This window comes from Pleurodeles waltl, chromosome 4_1 (genome assembly GCF_031143425.1).
Source record: "Pleurodeles waltl isolate 20211129_DDA chromosome 4_1, aPleWal1.hap1.20221129, whole genome shotgun sequence".
Classification (NCBI taxonomy): domain Eukaryota; kingdom Metazoa; phylum Chordata; class Amphibia; order Caudata; family Salamandridae; genus Pleurodeles; species Pleurodeles waltl.
The window spans coordinates 733,161,812-733,182,735 of record NC_090442.1 but is presented as its reverse complement, the minus strand read 5'-3'; the positions used below and the strand labels follow the sequence as shown (position 1 = coordinate 733,182,735).

At 44.0% G+C, this 20,924-nt stretch overlaps 1 protein-coding gene and 1 long non-coding RNA gene across 2 annotated transcripts in view; one reads left to right on the top strand and one right to left on the bottom strand.

Annotated features, from left to right (window-relative positions):
- Positions 1–1,761, top strand: part of LOC138288094 (uncharacterized) — a 155,845-nt gene extending 154,084 nt beyond the window's left edge. The window contains exon 3 of the long non-coding RNA XR_011202344.1: positions 904–1,761. This is a non-coding gene — a long non-coding RNA (uncharacterized lncRNA). The remainder of the gene's footprint in view (positions 1–903) is intronic.
- Positions 1–20,924, bottom strand: part of LOC138288093 (collagen alpha-1(VII) chain-like) — a 963,348-nt gene that overhangs the window by 807,630 nt on the left and 134,794 nt on the right. The window lies entirely within an intron of this gene.

The window sequence follows — 20,924 nt, the reverse complement described above, 5'->3', positions numbered from 1 at the left end:
GGTTTCATAACATAAAATAGTGTTTCTGCCACTGCTTTTTTCAAACTTGCATTTACTTTTCATTTTATGTGCAGTTACCTGATGGTGACAGATCATAAATAGTCACAGAATATTTTGTTCTTTTTAGCTACGCCCTTGATTCCGCCTCCAGGCTCTCTGATCACAACCCCATTGCACTCAAGATCACATCTCCATACGTTTTGAAATGCCCTTCAGCCATTGAGAAAGCCAGTGATGTTAGCATATGTTGTCCTGCAGTCCATCACCATCAAAATGTACTTTTTCTTTTAGACATTGTGTCAAATTAACCTGTGGTCCGTATTTACGTAACACAGTGTACTTACCATTCATCTAACAGAATTGTTCAAAAACATTGTCCTCTGGTGATAAAGGGGATTTAGAAAAAGAAAGTGATCTAGTCAGTTGCTTAATTGCACTATGTGTGGCCAGAAAACCTAGGTTCAAATCCTGGCTCACCCGCATGACTAAATTGTGTGATTTAAGTCAAATCAATTTACTTCATGGGTCTGGTTTACTTGATAGTGATATTTGAGAACACATTCAAGTAATATGGTTCAAGATGGATCCTGTGTATAAGCCTCTCTTGTATATGCTTCAAAAGCCTGTAATGTTCCTCCATCCATAAAAATAATATTGGGATACCTGACAATTCATATGCATTGTTCACTCATGGGTTTGTCAATGTTCTGATGTTCATGTTTAGAAACTTCCAATACAAATAATTGTCAATGCAATGTTGTAATCTAATATACTACATTGAATCACTTCCATGTGTTAACCCCTTACTACATTTTAGAGTCTTTATTATGCTATTATATTTTGTTTGTTGTGTTATTTGTATACCAAATATTCTGAAGGGTCTATATGCTTTTTCTCACTTAGGGATGGGCCAGACCCCTGCTTCAGGATTAGCTCAATTGCAAAGCAATTTTAAGACATGGACAAAGTGGGCAATTGGCCAGGGCTCTCCACAAGCACTACCAATGGACCATCACACCGGCAGAGTTTGCCAAGGTGGGTCGGTCCTGCTTATTCAACCATTTGACGGTGCCTCTTCTGTTTCTGACCTCTCTGCTAAGACTACTTTGCAGGTATGCAAAACTTTCCAGCACTCATGGAGGGCCTATCTGATTGTTCTACTCTTTCTTATTTATCCAGTTCTTAGCAATGCTCCTTTGAATCAGTTGCTGTGGATCTCTCACCTGATCTTGACTTCGTCCTCCTATTTAATTCTCTTTCTCGTGGTCAGGCTCCCACTTCTGAGATAAATATAGAGTCCCTGACCCACACTTTAATGCATCAGGTGGGCGTTCTTGGTGCTATGAGACTATAGACAAGTTGTGGATACCTTGCAGCCTGACATTTGGTGTGAGACTGTCACCCATACCATCTGCTCTGCCTCATTATTTTTTTAAGTTTGACGTCTAGTGGAGGGTCAGGTGAGCCAGATGTGTTTGTTCAACTTTCCTAAACTAGCAGAAGGTGAAAAGTCACTTACCTTAATGTTTCCAAACTGTTTGCCACGCATATTAAAAATGTTTAGAAACATAATCAAAATGTTGTTGTTGCTTTCCCTCCAAGAAAGATAGGAGAGATGCCCTTGATACTGTGCTTAAGGGCATCAGTTACTACTGAACAAGGTCATAATGTGCCATCTGAATGTAGCATAACTAGAAGCAATCTCATACACAGCACAGTGAATAAGTAGTGCAATATAAAAAATAGTAAATAAATGCATTGATAAACCAGTGGGTTGTGGCCGCTCTTCTTTTTGTCCTGAATTTTGACCGTTTGTCCTGAATTTCTGTCCTGAACTTTGATCCATTGTTCTGAATTCTTTACAGTCCCATTCTAAATGTGCCTCCATGCCAAGTGGTCACCCTATCAGAAGTGTCATGGACTGCTCCCTGAAAGCTAGTGGTCAGGGATCAGAACCAAAGCACACACCAATTCCACTTCTTTTCCAAATACAATTTTTTTAATTGCAAATGTATCTTACATTGATTAAAATCAATTATTTTGGCAGTGTAAACTAGCTGTCCTGGACATTTCTGATTTGGTTACTCTTTTATGACCCAATCATTTGCATTAAGAACTTTTATTTTCCTGGTATTTTTATTTTTTGAGTTTTAAATGCTGTTCTAGGCGATATGCATAAACTGGTGTGTAGAATCAAAATAACATGACGTGAATGTCCGGAGTGTGTGGAAATAATGATTCTAACAGGAAGGTCTAGTTGGGTACTAGAGGATGTTTGGCATCCATTTACATTACAACAATGGCATAACGCAAAATGATATGGCTCAGGGGTTCCTATATTTCACAGATATTCATTGGCCCTGGGCTGAATTTGGTACCTGTGAAAGTTTGGAGGCCCCTGAAGGGTTGGTTGGGTGCCCCTCTGCACCTCGGGGCTACAGGGTCCTTCTTTGTGCTGTGGCTTTACAATATGCAGCACAGGAATATCCTGGCATAGGAGTGTTTAACAGTGGATGGAGGAATACCAGGCAAACAGCTCCTGGGCCAACTGTGGTCATTTGAGAGTATGAAAATTATTTCTCTTGTTGTGTTTTTTTAAACTTTGCCCATTTCAAAACTAGCATTCAAAATAAAAATCCATGGAACTGTAAGGTACCCCACTGCTTAGGTAGTAATTGGTGTTCTGATAAGGAATTCGCTTTTTATGCTAGCTCAGGCTCCCTCTAATGTCACTACTCAACTGTAATAGATGAATACAGCAGAGTAATAATGTCACATCTTGGATGTCATAATGAAATGATCTGGTGGTAACCTCTATGATTGAAAAATTATGGAGTTTGACCGCAAATTGGCTTTTTGGTATGTGTGAATTCTATTTTGCGCATTTCCGACTTGCAGAATTGGTTTTGCTATCTCTCCTGAATCATATTTAGAAGAGATGTAAAAGGGGTGTCTTCTCCTAATTGCACATTGAAATTGTATCACAATTGTAGTCACAAACTATTCGCCAGTTACCAACACCTAAAAGGAGGTGGTAACTGATTATTTTGAGACATTTCTCCTTTCAGATTGCTCTCAGCTTGATTGCTTTCCCAATATTTTGCTTAGCAGGAAACTTTTTTAAAGGCAGCACTGGTTACTTTAAGGGACACACGGTGCTTTAAAAAATATATATTCCTTTTTGGAAGCAAGTGCAGAGACTGAGGTTTTATGTCCCTTGCAGGTCTCCATTGCTACAGAGCCAGCCAATCACAGGGGGTTGCAAATTGAAATCTGCTCAGTAACTAGAGGTTAGGTATGTTGTTTTACAACCCACTGCAATCAGACAAATTGCAAAGTAACCTATTAGTACATATATCACATCTCAAATTGCATTCCCATTTGCAAACCAGTTAAGGGTGCCAATTGCACATATGGGGTTTGCAAATGAGAATGATACATCAGGTCCGAAAATACATAAGAACCCATTACATCAAACATGCCATGTCTCAATAATAAACATCAAACAATATCAAACATCAAAATCCAAATAAAACATCGAAAAAGCACAAAATATACATCACTGATAATCGTTAAATGACTGTTATTCTTACTGCTGTTGTGGATTATGCTTAGTCTACCAAAACACAAACACCACCAACCTCAAGTGTCCTTTAACCATACTCACTCTCAAAATCTGTCCCATCCATGCACTTTTAGAATGTCTGATCTTCCTTCCCGTACTTGACCAACTTTTTCTTATTCTACTCCTTTCCTGCTTGCATTTCAGTTGCATTTCTCATAATGAACCTTAAGAAGTCTTGCAAATGTCTCCAACACTTTTTTTAACTACATATGGAAATTTAATATTAACCCAGTCAGAATTTGCAAATGTTTTTTCTGGTACATTTACCTTACAATGTCCCCACTTATTATTATTATCCTTGTACTTCCTCACCAGAATCACACCATGGCTGAACTTCATTCATGGTTGGTTTATTCAAGCTGGATAGAACTTAGAACAAGAATTTCCCTCCAGCAACACACAGTAACTCTCATCTCAGTGCACGGAGAGGCGCTTATGTCTTCCAGAAAATGTGTTGCATCATGCTGGTATAAAGCAAATGACTCACCAGCATTGATTGCAAATAATCTTTCATGTTGGATTGTGGGTGACACATTAATGTTCTCATATATTTGCAGATATTCTCTGTTAGACCTGTTTGCTCTTGGCGTGGTTTCCCTGTCTTTTTGCTTCTGACCTCCTCTCTTTGATCCTGGGTTGGATTTAGGTTTAGCTCGCTTTAGGACTCTGGGCACTCTACCCTGCTGACCAGTGCTAGAGTGCAAGTGCTCTTTGTCTAAATTGTTTTAGTGATTGGTTTATCCATGATTGGCATATTGGATTTACAAGTAAGTTCCTAGTGTAGTGCACCATGTATGTCCAGGGCCTGTAAAACAAATGCTACTAGTGGGATTGCAGCACTGGCTGTGCAGTCCACAGGAGTACCCCTATAAACATGTCTCAGACCTGCCACTGCAGTATCTGTGTGGCCAGTTCTAAACTGCCACTTTGACCTGGCAAGTGCCCCACTTGCCAAGCCTAAACCTCCACTTTTATTTAATTAAAATTACCCTTAAAATACACCCAAGGCAGCCCCATGGGCAGGGTGCAGTGTATCTAAAAGGTAGGGTGGTTTTCCCTATTGCAAGACCTATCTCTCCCATACTGTAGCATGGGGATTGCCTTGAAATATCTTTTAAGTATCATTTCCCATTGGGACCAGATAAAGATATGTAGTTTAGGGTCTCTGAACTCACAATTTAGAAATACATATGTTGGTGAAGATTGTTTTTGAATTATAGGTTTGAGAAGGGCACTTTTAGCAAATGGGCATGTTCTTGCTTACCCATTTTGTGCCTCGGCCTGTCTGAGGAATACACATTTGGTTCAGTATGGCAGTTGGGCTGTTTTTGAATTCACTCTAGACAGTCACACAAAGGGAGCTGAGGTGTGCCCTACATTTCCTGATTGGTCTTCCTGAGCTAGAGTGGTGGGATGAGCTGGCACTTGCACCTGCATAAGACTGTGCGTGTCCTCACACAAAGTAGTGTCCACCCCCCTGGAGTGCGCCTGGGACCAGGGTGGGGAAAGGCAGGGTCTTGTGCACTACAAAGACTTCTCTTTGAAGTTTTTCTACTTCAAAGACCGAAATGGGTATAAGTACTGGACCTCTGACACCACATAGTTAGAATACTTCTGGACTGAGGATATGCTGCCAAGAAGATGAGCTGGATGCTGTAGAAGGGAGTGCCACTTTGCCTGTTGCTTCGTTGTGCTGGCCTGCTGCTTGCTGCTTCTGTCCTCGGAGTGAAACAACTGGATTTTGCTTTCTACATTGTGCTTTTCAAGGTTCTCCAAGTACTTGAACTGAGCTTGCCTCCTGTTAAGAAGTCTCAGGGCCATCAAAGACTTCACCTGCCAGTGCCTGCACTCTCTTGCTGAGAGTCCTGACTTGCCAATTGGTGCCAAATCCAGTTCCTGGGCCTTGGACGAGAGCTCTGATGCAACCAAGAAGAAACCAAACACATCGACTCCAGAGTGACATAAGAACTGGTGCCGCTGTCTGACTCAAAGTCGCCGCCTGCTCTGGAGCAGTGGTGCCCACTGAGTGCAACGACCATGACCTACAACACAAGCCCAGATCCGCTGCGGCACCTCTAAAGTCCTGCCAAAGCTTGAGTTCCAAGCGCTGTGTCACCGAAGTCTGTAACACCCAAATCCGCCGCAGCACCTGTGGCCCCGTGGTGTGAATGCAACACTGCAAAGTGGACACTTTGCATCTTGATCTGCTGGATTCATCCACCCTGCTTTGTCGTAAGGAACCGTCACCTCACCAGCAACACTGCATCACCCCCCATGCCTAATAGTAAGGAACCGACGCCTCACCTCCCCGGTAGCAGTAAGGAACCAACACCGCACATGCTCCAGCGATGCCTCACCTTCCCAACTTTGTGCAACATCATTTTTTACTCCTCGTTTTTCAAGGTACTATACCTAGGGTCCGTGCACCTCAATGACTGGCCCACACTCCCCTGCGAGTGGCGTTGGACTGTTGGGGACAACTCTGTCAAGATGCTGTGATAGCCCCAGTTGGGGTTTCTGTGTTTCGTTTTTTTCTGGACAAATAGATTACACATTGCTTCTGAGATAAGCCTGACTGCTTGTGCTAAGCTACCAAGGGAGTGAGCATGTCTTAGCTGTGTGACTCCCCTACCCTGACTAGAGTTAGGGTCCCTACTTGGACATAGTGCAAAACACTGCCAACTGGAAACCCATTTTCTAGCATTCTCTAATATTTTTCCATATCATTAGCACACCCTTGTTGGTAACTCAATCTTCTGAATACCCAAATCACAAGGATCAATGACAAAATTCCACTCAATATAGTCAGAAGGATGCTTACCCAACTCTTTCCCTTTTAATCTACACTCTTGAAATATACAAGATTTTATTGTGTGTTCAACCTCTTAGAACTTTACGGTCAAAGTGAAAAAATAACAGAAATGGAGAAGAAAATGCAAATATGCAAGGAACATATGGACATATGTAGTCATGTCTATCAAAAATCATTGCAGAGTAATTTAAAACATCCCACAACAGCTATTAATCCAAGTGGTTACTCTTATGTTTCTCTGCAGTGTAGAGAATGGTCATGATGTTCTTTAAGGCTGATTGTTGTGCTGTACAAGATGTCTTTTATTTCCTCAGGAAAAATGGAAGCCCACTATCCCCGCAACCAACAAAGAGGCAGTATGGAGAACTTGTGGAGCACCAGTCCCCTATGTTTGTCCTATAGACCTTTCCTATGCCTCATGGGCTTATTGCTTCTGGAGCTGTCTCGAAGAGCAACATCTTGTTAAGGTCACCTCTAGGATCTCGCCTGGATGGTTTCTGAACATTGGTAACTATAAAAGTCTGGCCTGGGCATTCTGGATTATACTGCCCTAGACCTTAACTTTTAGGAACCAGGGATCCTTTTGGATTGCTATTGTAGGTGTTCTGCTCTCACAAGCCCTTCTTTATTCTCTGTATGGGTCTGCTTGAAATCTGTACCTTATACATGGGCTGCCTGCTGAAATGGTGGCTGTCTTTTTCCAAGGATTCCACACACTCAGGCTGGACTCCTTTCCCGAGGGGTGTCTGTCTAAAGGTAGTCGGGATGTCTGATTCTGTCTCTCGTGATACTGCCGGTCACATCATGGTTGTCTCTACCTTATTCCTACATGGAAGGCTTAAACATGAGGTCTGCAAGACTCCAAGACTGCCCCATGAAGCATCCACAGAAGACACAAAGGCTTCAAATGTGATGGAAGAAGCTAATTTTTTGGTCCAGCGCCATTACCATCGCCCCCTTCAATGCCGCGCAGCATGTGAACTCCACTCACAGTATAACAGCCATTCACCTGATGAGAAAACCCAGTGCACACAGACAGCCGGGGTTACAGTATGTGGAATATATTTGCACTCATTCCACTTAGAATGGTTCGTGCATTAAGTAAGTGTGCTAAGAAGATGCAAACATGTAAACCACCACAAACAATGGCCCGTATTTATACTCCGTTTGCGCCGAATTAGCGTCGTTTTTTTCGACGCAAATTCGGCGCAAAACTAACGCCATATTTATACTTTGGCGTTAGACGCGTCTAGTGCCAAAGTATGGGCAAATAGAGTCATTTTTTTTGCGTGAACGCCTTCCTTGCGTTAATGAGATGCAAGGAAGGCGTTCCCGTCTAAAAAAATGACGGCGACGCAAATGCGTCGTATTTATACTCCCGGGCAAAAATCACGCCCGGGAGTTGGCGGGTCAAAAAAACCCGCATTTGCGCCACTATTTAACGCCTGGGTCAGGGTAGGCGTTAAGGGGCCTGTGGGCTCAAAATGAGCCCACAGGTGCCCTCCCCTGCCCTCAGGGACCCCCCCTGCCACCCCTGCCCACCCCAGGAGGACACCCAAGGATGGAGGGACCCACCCCAGGGACATTCAGGTAAGTTCAGGTAAGTATAATTTTTTATATTTTTTAATTTTTTTTGGTGGCATAGGGGGGCCTTATTTGTGCCCCCCTACATGCCACTATGCCCAATGACCATGCCCAGGGGACATAAGTCCCCTGGGCATGGCCATTGGGCAAGGGGGCATGACTCCTGTCTTTACTAAGACAGGAGTCATTTAAATGGCGTCTGGGCGTCAAAAAAAATGGCGCAAATCGGGTTGAGGCGATTTTTTTGCCTCAACCTGACTTGCCCCATTTTAAGACGCCCTAACGCCATTTTCCCCCTACGCCGGCACTGCCTGGTCTACGTGGTTTTTTTCCACGCACACCAGGCAGCGCCGGTCTGCTAGCGCCGGCTAACGCCATTCCATAAATACGGCGCCCGCATGGCGCTTCAGAATGGCGTTAGACGGCGCTAAATTTTTTTACGCTAAACTGCGTTAGCGCAGTTTAGCGTCAAAACGTATAAATATGGGCCAATGTGTTTAAGAAAATCAGAGGAGTCGCGCTGTCACGAAGATTGAGAAAACCAGTGTGGACGAGCTGCCTTGTAAAGGCTCGCTGATTCCAGATCTGCCCGAAGGGGCACCGAAAACTGCACATTTAAGTTAAAAAATATATTGAAAACGTGCTGATTTTGTGATAGTTGTGCATGGACGTCGAGCTTCCGAAATTCAAGATATAGCAAAAGTGTTATCAAGCATATCCCTGGTGGAATTACACCGTTAACTTCTGTCCTGTGCTGTTGTGTGGCGCCACAACGAGAATTACGCAGACACCGGAAATGAGGGTAGAACTGGATTTAGAACAAGAGTCCAGTTCCTTATTATTAACACGGTCCATGACACATCTGCCATATGACCTGGCTGACATGGGATCACCCTTTCTGAAAGTGGACTGCCCTTTGCAGATGTTCTTATAACCACGCATTTTAACAGCCTCCTGTTTGTTGCTGAAGAGACTAGAGGTTGAAATTACTGAAAATAAACATGACTTTAAGAGCCATGTACTTCACCTTCCTGCTGCTGGCCCTGACATCAGGGGTAACAAGGGAAGAGTAGGTTGTAACAATGGACAAGCAGAGCTGCCTCGTCAATCCTTAAGTAGCGTCTTTGAGTTTCCGCCATTGAGTCACTGCGATACCTTAGCCGTGATATTTGTAAGATGCTTTCCCTCAGTCGGAGCGTTACCTGATATCTGCGTCGATATCAAGCACAGCTGCTCTCACTTCTTTCTTCAGTCTCTCTCTTTCCCTTTTCTTCCATCTTATTCCTTCCATTGTTTTTCCTGTTGCTCTTCACTACCAGCTTGTTCGATTGCTGTTCCCTTTCTGGCCGGTTCATGGCAGTATTGGTTTACTTTTATTGCTTGTGAGTGACTTGAAAGACAAGAAATGGGGATCGTGTGTGCAGTATTTAAATAATAGTGTCTAGAGAGGAGTCACAGAGTTCATGCTAGCAGACAAGTGCCCTCATAGAAGACTGCACCTTGGCACCGAGTTCATATGTATCTAATGCCAACTTGTCGCACTGGCCCAGTTTCTAGGGCAGCAAAATGTCGATTAACAGACTCCAGAGCGTCTGAAGTGAAAAAACACACCAGATTGAAGTGTTAAGATCCAGAGTCTGTGATGGAATCCAAGGCCCACACTTCACTCAAAATGTCAGATCAATAATGAACGATTGGAGAAATGGGGAGCACACCAGAAGAAAGAAAGAGGCGTGATATCCATAAGGGTAAGCACCATGCAGGCCACAAATCACTCCGCTTCGCATAGGGTGCCTGGAAGCGCAGTACTATTAAATGTAGTTGGCTATATGGGAGCTGGTAGGTATGGTGTGTGAGGTTCAAAGGCAGTCTTCAGAAACGGTGCATAGAACTTGTTTGGCTATAGGTACTGAGTTTATTTGGAAAGTAAGAGATGGTATTTCACATCATGTCATTTTGAAGAGCCCACTGTCATCCGGGAAGGTATTCTACGGTGTGAATCAAACCAAACCTAGGGCCTAGTGGGACTTCTCCAAAAGCTTGGGCTTCAGCTTCGTGCAGGACACAAGAAGTGAGGAGGATGCTCTCATGTGTAGCAACAGGTCATTCCACTCTTTAGGAACAATGTATGAGAAGGCTCGATCACCAGATTTGGTTTTCCGTATGCATGGGATGTGTGCAAATAGGATTCCAGACGAGTAGAAGTATCTGGAAGGTGTGTGAAAGCAGATGTGTCTATTGAGGTATGGTGGGATAGTGCACTGTAGTGCCTTGAAAGTGAGGAGTTTGAATTGTGCTCATTTGTGTAGGAGAAGTCAGTGGGGCTCTTTCAAGTATGGTCTGATGTGAATGTGGCATGGGAGATTGAGAGTGATTCTGGACACTGAGTTCTGAATGGTCTGCAGCCTTCTGGTGAGATTTTTGTTGGTCCCGGCATAGAGGGTGTTCCCATAGTCCAGCTTGCTTGTGACAAGAATGTGTGCAATGGTTTTTCCAGGTGCTGATTGGGAGCCATTTGAAAACCTTCCTCAGCATTTTCAGGGTATGAAAGCATGAGGTGGTGATGGCGTTGATTTAGGCAGTTTGTAGAGTTTTTTCATCAATAATGATCCTGAGGTTCTAGACATTGGTGTTGGGGGTGGGATATTGGTCCTAGCTCTGTTGACTGGCAGGTGGAGTCCCATGCGGAAGTGCTCCTACTGAAGATCATGATTTGGTTCTTTTCAGTGTTCAGCTTCAGATAGTTGGTCTTCATCCAATAGGGGACTTCAGTCATCCAGATATTAAACTTGATCCAGGTACTGGGCGTCATGTCTGTGACGTGATAATGAGTTGCATGTCTTCTGCGTAGGAGAGGGCTTTGATGTCATGGGAGCTGACAATGGTGGCATGAGGGATCAAGTATGCGTTGAAAAGGGTCGGGCTCAGGAAGTATCCTTGTGGAACACAGCAGAAGACATTGTGGGTGTATGGGGTGTACATTGCCAGGCTGACTGACTGGGTCCTTCAAGTCATGAAGGAGTAGATCCATTGGAATGCATGTCCTTGCATAAGGATGAGGTGGAAGACCATGTCAAATGCTGTAGAGAGGTCCACGAAGATGAGGGCCACTATATCTCCTACATCCATAGTCATGTGGATGTCATCCATGGGGGTGATGAGTGATGTTTCTGTGCTGGGGTTAGGTTAGAAACCAGAATGAGTGGTGTTGAGGAGTTGGTAGTTGCTGAGTTATTCGGTAAGGCATCTGTTATTAATTTTCCCTAAGACCTTGCCAGAGAATGGTAGCAGGGAGATTGGTTTGTAGTTGGTGAACACTGAAGCTGTCCCATTCCTTTGGAAGTTCGATGTGCTACGTACTTGGCTTTAAAAGGTGACATGTCTTGCCACCTGCAAACAGTGTACGGAGATGAGAGCTGGCATGTGAGGCTGTATTGGGAGACTAACGGGCTGTGTTTCAGCTGCATTCTAAAATCTCTGTAATTTACATAGTTTAAAGAGGGCTCAAGGTACAGTCCGTTAAAATAGTCGAGGTGGGAAAGCATTAATGCTCATGATCACCATGCACTTAGACACTCTTGGGCCCTTATTACAAATGGCCTGGTTTTATGAGTGGTAATTGAGATAAAAACTGTCATTAATGCGTGCTGAATGCATTGCATGCAATAATTATCATCTATTAGAAGTCTTGCCCTTAAAACTGGGCAAAGCAGGAGGATTTTGGTGCTTACCTTGCCAAAATCTGAATGTCCTGGTGCTTGCCAGGCATTTTTCCCAATAAACAGGGCAGACATGAACTCCTATTTGGGGGATGCACTTTTGATTGCAACATGTGTGTACTGTGTGACATTTAAAAAATACAAACCCTATTAGTCTGTTACGTTCAGTAACAGCCACTACTGCACATATTGAAAGTTATCTGAAGGATGTCTTTGGAATACTTCACTGTGCCCACGTACATCTTTCTGCATTGAGTGTATAGGACTGACACAAGCCCCTGATGGTTTGGCAGGAATTCGAGGCTGCAGTTTAACAGCTGTTGTAACAAGAACCCCTTTTATTGTGGGAATGTGGAATCTCAATTCCTCATTTGAATATTTTGGCTACAACCAGAGCCATCCTCTCAGTTCAAAAATCTTTAGAAACAGGCATAACAATCCTATTTAATTTACGTGTAAGGCAGGGAGACAGTCCCTGAGTTGTATATTATGTGTAAATGCATAGAAGAATGCCATAAATTACGTGTACTGATAAAATACATAAAAAACCTTAATCCAATGTTCGCATGTATTGTGTGTGAACATTGGAAAGCAGTCCCTCAATTAGACATTGTGTGCAAAAACAGAGAAGCAATACTTCAATTGTATAATCTATGCCAATGCAATATTTTATTCTATGTAAATGAAATCCTTCAATTAAATATTTGTGTGATTGAAGGTGCAATTCTATCAGCCCAATTGCCCCTATCAATGCAGAAATAGTCTGTGTACGTGCAAGAAGGAAATTGTGTAAACTCTTTTTGGCAGGTTGTGGGGCTATCTGAGGTTACTCTTCGTGTAGTTCAGTTTATTATTCGTAATGTGCAAAGAATGTCAGTTGTTCAGCTTCAAAGCACAACAAGCAATAACACACGAAAAGAGTAATCAGGTGGATTAGCAAAACCATGGCCACGAGGTATAGTAGCAGGAAAGGGTGTGCATTATTTACACATGGGTGAAGAAGAAAGCATACTTATAGAAGAAAGAAACCTGTTTAGAGGGAGGTCAAATAAACACAGGAACACACATAGTGAGAGAGATAACAAAGAGAGTTTTGAGGTCCACGGCTATTAGTCCAGGTCAGTAGCTAGGAGTTGTCATTCGTACCTGTAGCACAATGCTGAGGTAGCCAAACAAGACCTCGGATGTTAATGGGCTCGACTTAGATAACCACCCTTGAACATCAGTTAGGCCACTCTGCAAAGCTGCACCCCCCACCACAATCAAAGGTGGGCTATTGTATTTGGAGGGCAGCGTCTTCACACGAGGGTCTGGAACCATGCAAGTGGGAGGTAAGTGATGGATTCCATGTTAGGCCGTCAGGTTACAGTAACAGCAGGTAGGCCTTGCTTGGACTCCATTCTCCCTCAGTCTGTAATCCTGTCCCAGGCTTCACCCAGCACACAGACACCAGCGTTCCATGCACCATCACATTCATTCTCTTAGTACACACACTCAACATTCTACGCCACGCAGTCCCAAGCCATGCATACCCAGACACATCTCAGCACTACACCTTCTGCTGTCCTTACACACACAGAACAAACCAGACTTGCTACGTCACTACATCATCCCCGTTCCTTACACACAGATCAAACATCCAACCAACGCAACAGTGAGAAGTCAAGCGCACACTTCCCCAGGCAGTGCACAAAAGGCCACAAGGACAATTCACTCTATCACACCCTCCCCGGACACACAAAACTGCAGCCTCACCTTCCAAGTACTAGATGGGAGAAAGCACCACAATCTGCAATCAGCATCCCGCTGAAAGCTGCACAAACATCAGACACAAAGTCTCCCACACGTGATGCCAACCTCGAATATGCGCCGACTAACACCCTGAAAACACACCATTCAAAGGGCAGTTTAGTCCCGTCAAGCCACCCAAAAACCAGGTCATGTCAGTCCATCGGACTAGCGCTTTGAGGTGCCAAGATAGGGGAGCTTCCCCATGCACCCTCGCGTGACAGGGTTCTACTCCTCACCAACTTCCACGGGTACTCCTCAACCCTCCTCATGCAAAAGGGTATTATTCTTCCCAAATCTTGCAACACCTGCAGCAGGGGTACTGTGCTTCCCCTCCTATTACACACCGCATCCCATGTGCCCTATAAGCAGATACTGCTAACACTGTGCAACACACCTTGAGGCACGGTTCTCCCTTCCCCCCTTCCCCATTTCTGCACACAATAATCCACACAATCACTATGTAAATCTACAACACACCGTTGGTAACTAAATACAATTTCTCCAATATATCTTCCCGACTCCACTCGTAAAATATGATGTGCAGCTTCACACCATGTAAGTCTAACTCCTAACATACCGTCATTGCCCATAAAACTGCAAGGATGACCAAGTGTGTCAAGAGCATGACATTAAAAATCATTGTCTCCCCTTAAGTATGAAAATCCTATATTATCACATAATAACTTTGTAGACATTCTTAGCTCTATCTTTTTTATACATATCGGTAATGTTAAAGTTAATTTCAGATAACTGCACGACACCATTCAAAAATGACATTTTCCAACAGATTAAAAGCATCCAATGAGAAGACCAATCCTTCACTTGACCTTCCTACATAAGATTTCAGGAAAACTTGCCATTACTTTACATTTCCAAAAGTAAGCTAAAAGCGATATTCCGCAGTCCCTCTTTGTCAGTACGCCACCTTCCATGTCCGTGATACTGCTCAAGGACTCTGCTTTTAAAGCCCACCCTCGACTTCTGCCATGATACTGGGAGAAACAACTTTGGAACAGAGATTCTTTTTTATTTTTCATGGGTACTGCGTGTCCACCTCCTGCAACTCCAAGCCGCCCACTTCGGTGTGCCAGGTTTTCAACATTCCCGCGCAGCCTGTCATGCACCTCAAACTCAGCATTCACAGGAGCTGGACCGGCTCCATTTTAAGGACAGGGCTGAAGCATGCTGGGGCATCCACACTCATTACAATGCTGATATAGAGAGTTCGAGCCTCCCGCCACGGGGTGGCGACAGAGCTCATGAGAGCGCGAAGCTGATAATCACACAGGCCCATATTTATACTTTTTGACGCTAAACTGCGCTAACGCAGTTTAGCGTCAAAAAATGTTGCGCCGTCTAACGCCATTCTGAAGCGCCATGCGGGCGCCGTATTTATGGAATGGCGTTAGACGGCGCAATCAGACCGGCGCTGCCTGGTGTGCGTGGAAAAAAACCACGTAGACCAGGCAGCGCCGGCGTTGTGAAAAAATGACGTTAGGGCGTCTTAAAATGGCGCAAGTCAGGTTGACGCTAAAAAATCGTCTTAACCCGATTTGCGCCATTTTTTCGACGCCCAGACGCCATTTCATGACTCCTGTCTTAGTAAAGACAGGAGTCATGCCCCCTTGCCCAATGGCCATGCCCAGGGGACTTGTGTCCCCTGGGCATGGTCATTGGGCATAGTGGCATGTAGGGGGGCACAAATAAGGCCCCCCTATGCCACAAAAAAAATCAAAAAATTAAAAAAAATTATACTTACCTGAACTTACCTGTACTTCACTGGGATGGGTCCCTCCATCCTTGGGTGTCCTCCTGGGGTGGGCAGGGGTGGCAGGGGGGGTCCCTGGGGGCAGGGGAGGGCACCTGTGGGCTCATTCTGAGCCCACAGGTCCCTTAACGCCTACCCTGACCCAGGCGTTAAATTCAGGCGCAAATGCGGGTTTTTTTGACCCGCCACCTCCCGGGCGTGATTTTTGCCCGGGAGTATAAATACGACGCATTTGCGTCGCCGTCATTTTTTTAGACGGGAACGCCTTCCTTGCATCTCATTAACGCAAGGAAGGCGTTCATGCTAAAAAATGACGCTCTTTCTTCATACTTTGGCGCTAGACGCGTCTAACGCCAAAGTATAAATATGGCGTTAGTTTTGCGCCGAATTTTCGTCGAAAAAAACGACGCAAATTCGGCGCAAACGGAGTATAAATACGGGCCACAGTCTCTCCGAAAGGTACGCAACACCAAAAGATGAAGCCATAGCCATCGCGATTGTCGTAATAAACTAGCTCTGCGTTTTTCTCCTTTCCTTTGTCTAGCTACCTAAATGACCTCGCCGCGGCTGTATACCTAAACTTCAGTTCTGAGAGCATTCTTCACATAAAGAAGCACGGCACTTCTGTTATTTGCTCACAGCGTTACACACTTGCAGAATATTATCACTATCTCATATTACAGACTTTATGCATTGGGCTCTTCAGTGACAGCCGCACTGCATTCAGTGAGTGTATACTGCTGTGTGCCAGTGGAGACGTCACTGCAGACCCTACCTTGAAGGCATCAGGAGGTCCGCCCTTTTTGAGGGGTCTTCTGAAGCAAATTTCCGTTCCTGGGCCTAGCATGAAAGACATAATGGATCCAGATAGGGAATTTAACAATGTCTCCCCACGAGGGAGAAAAAAATCTCCCCGTGCGTCAGGGCCATTGTCTTGTTTTCCAAAATAACTTCTTCGGGTATTGAAACAAAAAGGAATGCCAAATGGGCTTTGCATATCATATCAGGGCGGCAGTGTGCTAAGTGGTGGGTGGAGGCAGGGCCTGGGCCACCCCAGAAAGCTCGATGTGCCACCAAGTAGGGTCTAAATCACAACATATTATTTAGTGAGGGTCGAGGATGTGGCGTGACAGTCACAGCTGCAGACCTGGGAGTGGGGGAATTGGGTTCGGGTGTCGGATGTTGCTTGAAATGCGTGTTAATCGGAAAAACACAAAAAATGCAGATGAACAGCAGCTTTAAATGCCTGCAAACTTGGAAAGATTAGATAAGGCAGAACAGTTTCTCCATATAATTTTTTTTTCACAAAAAACAATGAACAATTTGTGAGTTTGTGATTTACATATTTTTGTGTGACTAATGACACAAGACAACTTATTTCTGTGAGTTTTTCCCAATTTTCTCTTCTCCCGTCTCCTCTCCCATTTTTATGAGAGTTCAATTCACTCGTCAGAGCTTTTTCTCAGCATCTATCGAGGAACCTTCCAGTAACAGCACCGTTTATATATGTTGCATGTACCCTGAAGATTCTCTCGAGGACGCAGGGTAGGCTGGGGTCCCTGGCGGCATGACAGTGATGGCAGAGCAGCAAAGCACCTCGCAGAGTCTACCGCAATGGTATAGAAGGCGCTACAATTCATTGGTAACAAATGTGATAAAAGTGGCGCAAGTCACCAACGAGTTCCATGGCCATTCTGAGGCTCGAGACCACAAGTCAGGTGCATTTATAAGCTCATGCTGACTCCCAGTATTGTTATCACGTATGCTATTTCATGTCATGCATTTCCTCACATTTTGCCTTCTCCCACCGACCGTATTGCGGCAGCTGTGTAGTCTCTGAGCTCTTTGCGGGTTTTCATCCCATTGGATGTACTGGGCGGGCCTTGTGAGCTGGCCCTCGCTGTTGCAGTGGAAGGGGAGCAACATTGCCATTTGCCACCTACAAAGGGCTTCCTTCACAGTATACTGCGCTTGCATTGGCCATCAGCAGGCGCTGCTGTCTCCGCGCACAGTCACCCGCCAGCAAAGCCTCCTGCCAGCGCACTCAATAACTGCAGCTCCAAGTCTGGAGTCTGAGAAGGTGCAGTGAAGCTCTTACTAGGCGGAGAAAGACTTTTTGCAGTGATGTAAGCACCGAGGGCCTCATTAAGAGTCTGGCGGGTGGAAAAGGTTGTCTGCCAAACTCCCGCGTTCAGGAGACCACCAGTGCGGTCTCCTTCCTGCCCTATTATGAGTTTCCTACTGGGTCAGCTGCTGGCCCAGTGGGAAACGCACAACAACATTGACCCTGGCTCGTAATATGGCCAGCGGCAGTGCTGTTGTGTGTTGAGTGCACCAGAACCAGTCGTGCAAATCACTGTCTTCAAAGCAGACAGTGATTTGCAAGACGGGTCTGGCCAAGGGGGCCCCTGCACTACCCATGCTAAGTACATGGGCAGTGTGGGGGTACTCCTGGGGCCCCTGGCACCCCGTCTCCACCAGCCTTTACATGATGGTGAAACCACCACGTAAACTCTAGCTGAGAGAGGGGTTGTAATCCCCAGGGCAGCACTGCATTCAGTGTTGCCCTGGCAGACTGGGACCGCCAGCACCGCAAGGCCATCAGGCGGCCAAAAAGTGGCAGTGCTGGCGGTCCGACTGTGGCCAAACCACCATGCTCATAATGTGGCTGTCTGACCACCGCTTTGGCGGCAGTCAGACAGCCACCGAGAGTCTGGCGTCCCAGGATTGCCAAACTCGTAATTAGGGCCTGAGTGCCCTACGACAAGGTGTGTGCTGTAGTGTAAGTGGCATGCAGTGCCCTATTTTAGGGTGAATGCAGTGTCGCCCCATTTCAGAATGAATGCAAAAAATGTTGAGTGCATGGAAATTCTATGAGAAGGTGAGAGTAGATGTATCCTATGTCTGGGTCCGGGCAGTGATGTATATTCTGTGGTGAGACCTATGACCATGAGTGCAGAAGAGAAGAATACACAGAGGGCCATATGGCAAGGTGACAGGCTAGAATGCCTATTTTAGGGGTGAGTGTAGTGTATACGGGTTCTTTAGGGACCTATACTAGCGAATAGGATGCATTTTTCTTATCATAAGCAGGTCCTGATGTCAGAATACTCATGTTGTAAGAAAATAATGAACAGTATATTCATTATCTGTAGATATATTACATATCAATTTCAAGAAAATTGTTTAGCAATATTAGAATCTGAGTGATTCGTTCAGCATCAGAGTGGCCAAGCTGCTGACCCTGGAATGAACTACCTCCTTTCAATCCATTGTGCAGTACGACACAAACAAAACTGTTTTGTGGCCTTCGCTCCTTTTCTTCATGTTTGTTGACATTCACCGTACGCACCTCGTTTCCTGCTTGTCACTGGTGTATCGGCAGGTTTGCAACACTTTCTTTTTTAGGGTAATTACAAAATTCAACGGATAATTTAGATACTTTACATCAACTTGGTCCAAAGAAATTGTCATGTTGGGCAGGAAAAGCTTTTATTGTGAACGGTACATTTTTATTCGAACCATTTACGTTCTAAGGCACAATATTTGTTGTCAGGAACAGGAAGGGGGGCTCCTCTTAAAACATTTAGGTTCTAAGGCACAATATTTACTATCAGGAACAGGAAGTAGAGGGCCTCCTCTTAGAAACAAAAAGCTAGACACCAAAGTGTGTCCTTACACTTGCACTTCCGCCTTTTACCGGTAGAGGATAGTGTAGGCACAGAGAGCACCGACATAAATTACAATAAGCCGTTGATGAGCTTCCAGCAAAAGCTAATATGTCATTCTGAAATGTCTCGGTCTGAAAATGCTGTTGAATTAACTCGGCAATAAAACTGAAAAATGTAGAGGAAGACAAGATGATATCTGCCAATATCCATTTGTGGGATGATGTCAGATTGATACATTGTCATCATGGGAAGATAAATTGGGCGACAGACTGGAGATGTGTCGGACACCTGTGGTTAAAGCATCCCCTTCCAGCTCTCCATTCCATTTTGAATGATATATGTTGCACTTAAGATGTATGGTTGTCAGATTTTTGAAAAGCAAAATTCAGGAAATACCAGACATAAAGGTAGGGCTACAGGTTTTCAGCAGTCGGTGGGCACAGAATGACCTTATGGATAGCACTTATCAACATAGAAAACTGACGTCGATGAGGCACTAAAGTATCAAAGTTGAGGTACTAACAAGGGGAAGATTAAATACGACGTTGAAACACAGAATATGTGTCAATTATAATGTTTTTTTTGGTGATTGCTATTAAGAGTCCCTTCGCGAGTTCTCAAGAAGAGATGCCTGCTTTTTTGCTTAAATCTTACCTCTTTGTAAACTGGGACATGTGGCATATTTATGGAAATTTATCAAGCAGAATTTGAACAAGGAGTGTAAGTGCAAATCAAGGATGTGTTGTAAATCTGGCCTAAATCCTCTCAAGCCATATATTTTCCTTATAATGCATGGAATTCTGCAATGGCTGTATACAAAAACCCGTCTTATACCTTATTATAATACCTGGGATTCTGCAACCCATATATAAATGCCTGTCTCTAATTTCTTTATAATCAGCAACGTGTTACGCACCCAGTCGCCAATTATAACTAAACCACTTCAGAACCCAACTGTAATAATTTATCACAATCGAGCTATGACTTCACAATGCCTGCTGGCAGAACCAGCAGCCAGGTGAAAGGCAGGTCAGGCCACACAGCAGCTGTTTAAAGCAACAAAAAATGAAATGTTGCTTTTCTGCTGCTCTTTTCTTTTAATATACAGTGACTAACAGAAAAAACATGATTATCTTGTGCATTCCTTAGATAATTATAGAAAAGTTAGAATCTTTCTGCATGCTTCTACACATTCTTTGCTACTGCAGCTTTTTTTTATTAAAGAAAATAAAACTGACTTGCATTGAACTGTTTCTAATATCCGTTTGCAGCAAATATCTAGCACTTTTTTGATGTGTTTAATTTTGCACTAGAGGTTCTATTTTTATTCTTCATGTTTGCCAACATGCTCTCTCTGTCAGATGAAAGTGGCTACACACCAAGGTTTTAAGTGGTTTGTGAGAAAGGTGATAGTGTGACCTTGTATTATACGGGATAAAGTACCCCCTGGTCTCATTCCTCTATATGGTTATGAAACTCCTCACTGACTTACAGCATCCTTATAATGTACAATACAAGGTATTTTATCCCTTGTATGTCCAGCGACTTGTGACACACCCAGTCCCCAATTATGAAGAAATGACATCAGAACTCAACTGAAATAATCCATTATAGTTGGTCCCCGACATTACAATGCCTGCTGTCAGATCCACAGTGGAGGTAAAAAGGCAGGTTAGATCATGTTGCATAATTAAAGCAGCTGTTTTACTTTTCTTTCTTCTGCTCTGCTTTAATAGCTGTACCTTGACAAGAAGAAAGGAGATATTTATAGCAACATATTTATTTTTTGCACTTGTTGCCTAACTATAGAAAGGTTAGAATGTTTCTGCAAGTTTATACTGCACATTTTAAAACAAAATACTAATAACTTATATTAAACTACTTCTAATTTCTTTTTTGCAACAAATATCGAACAGCTTTTTTGATGTGTTTAATTTTGTACTAGAGATTCTTT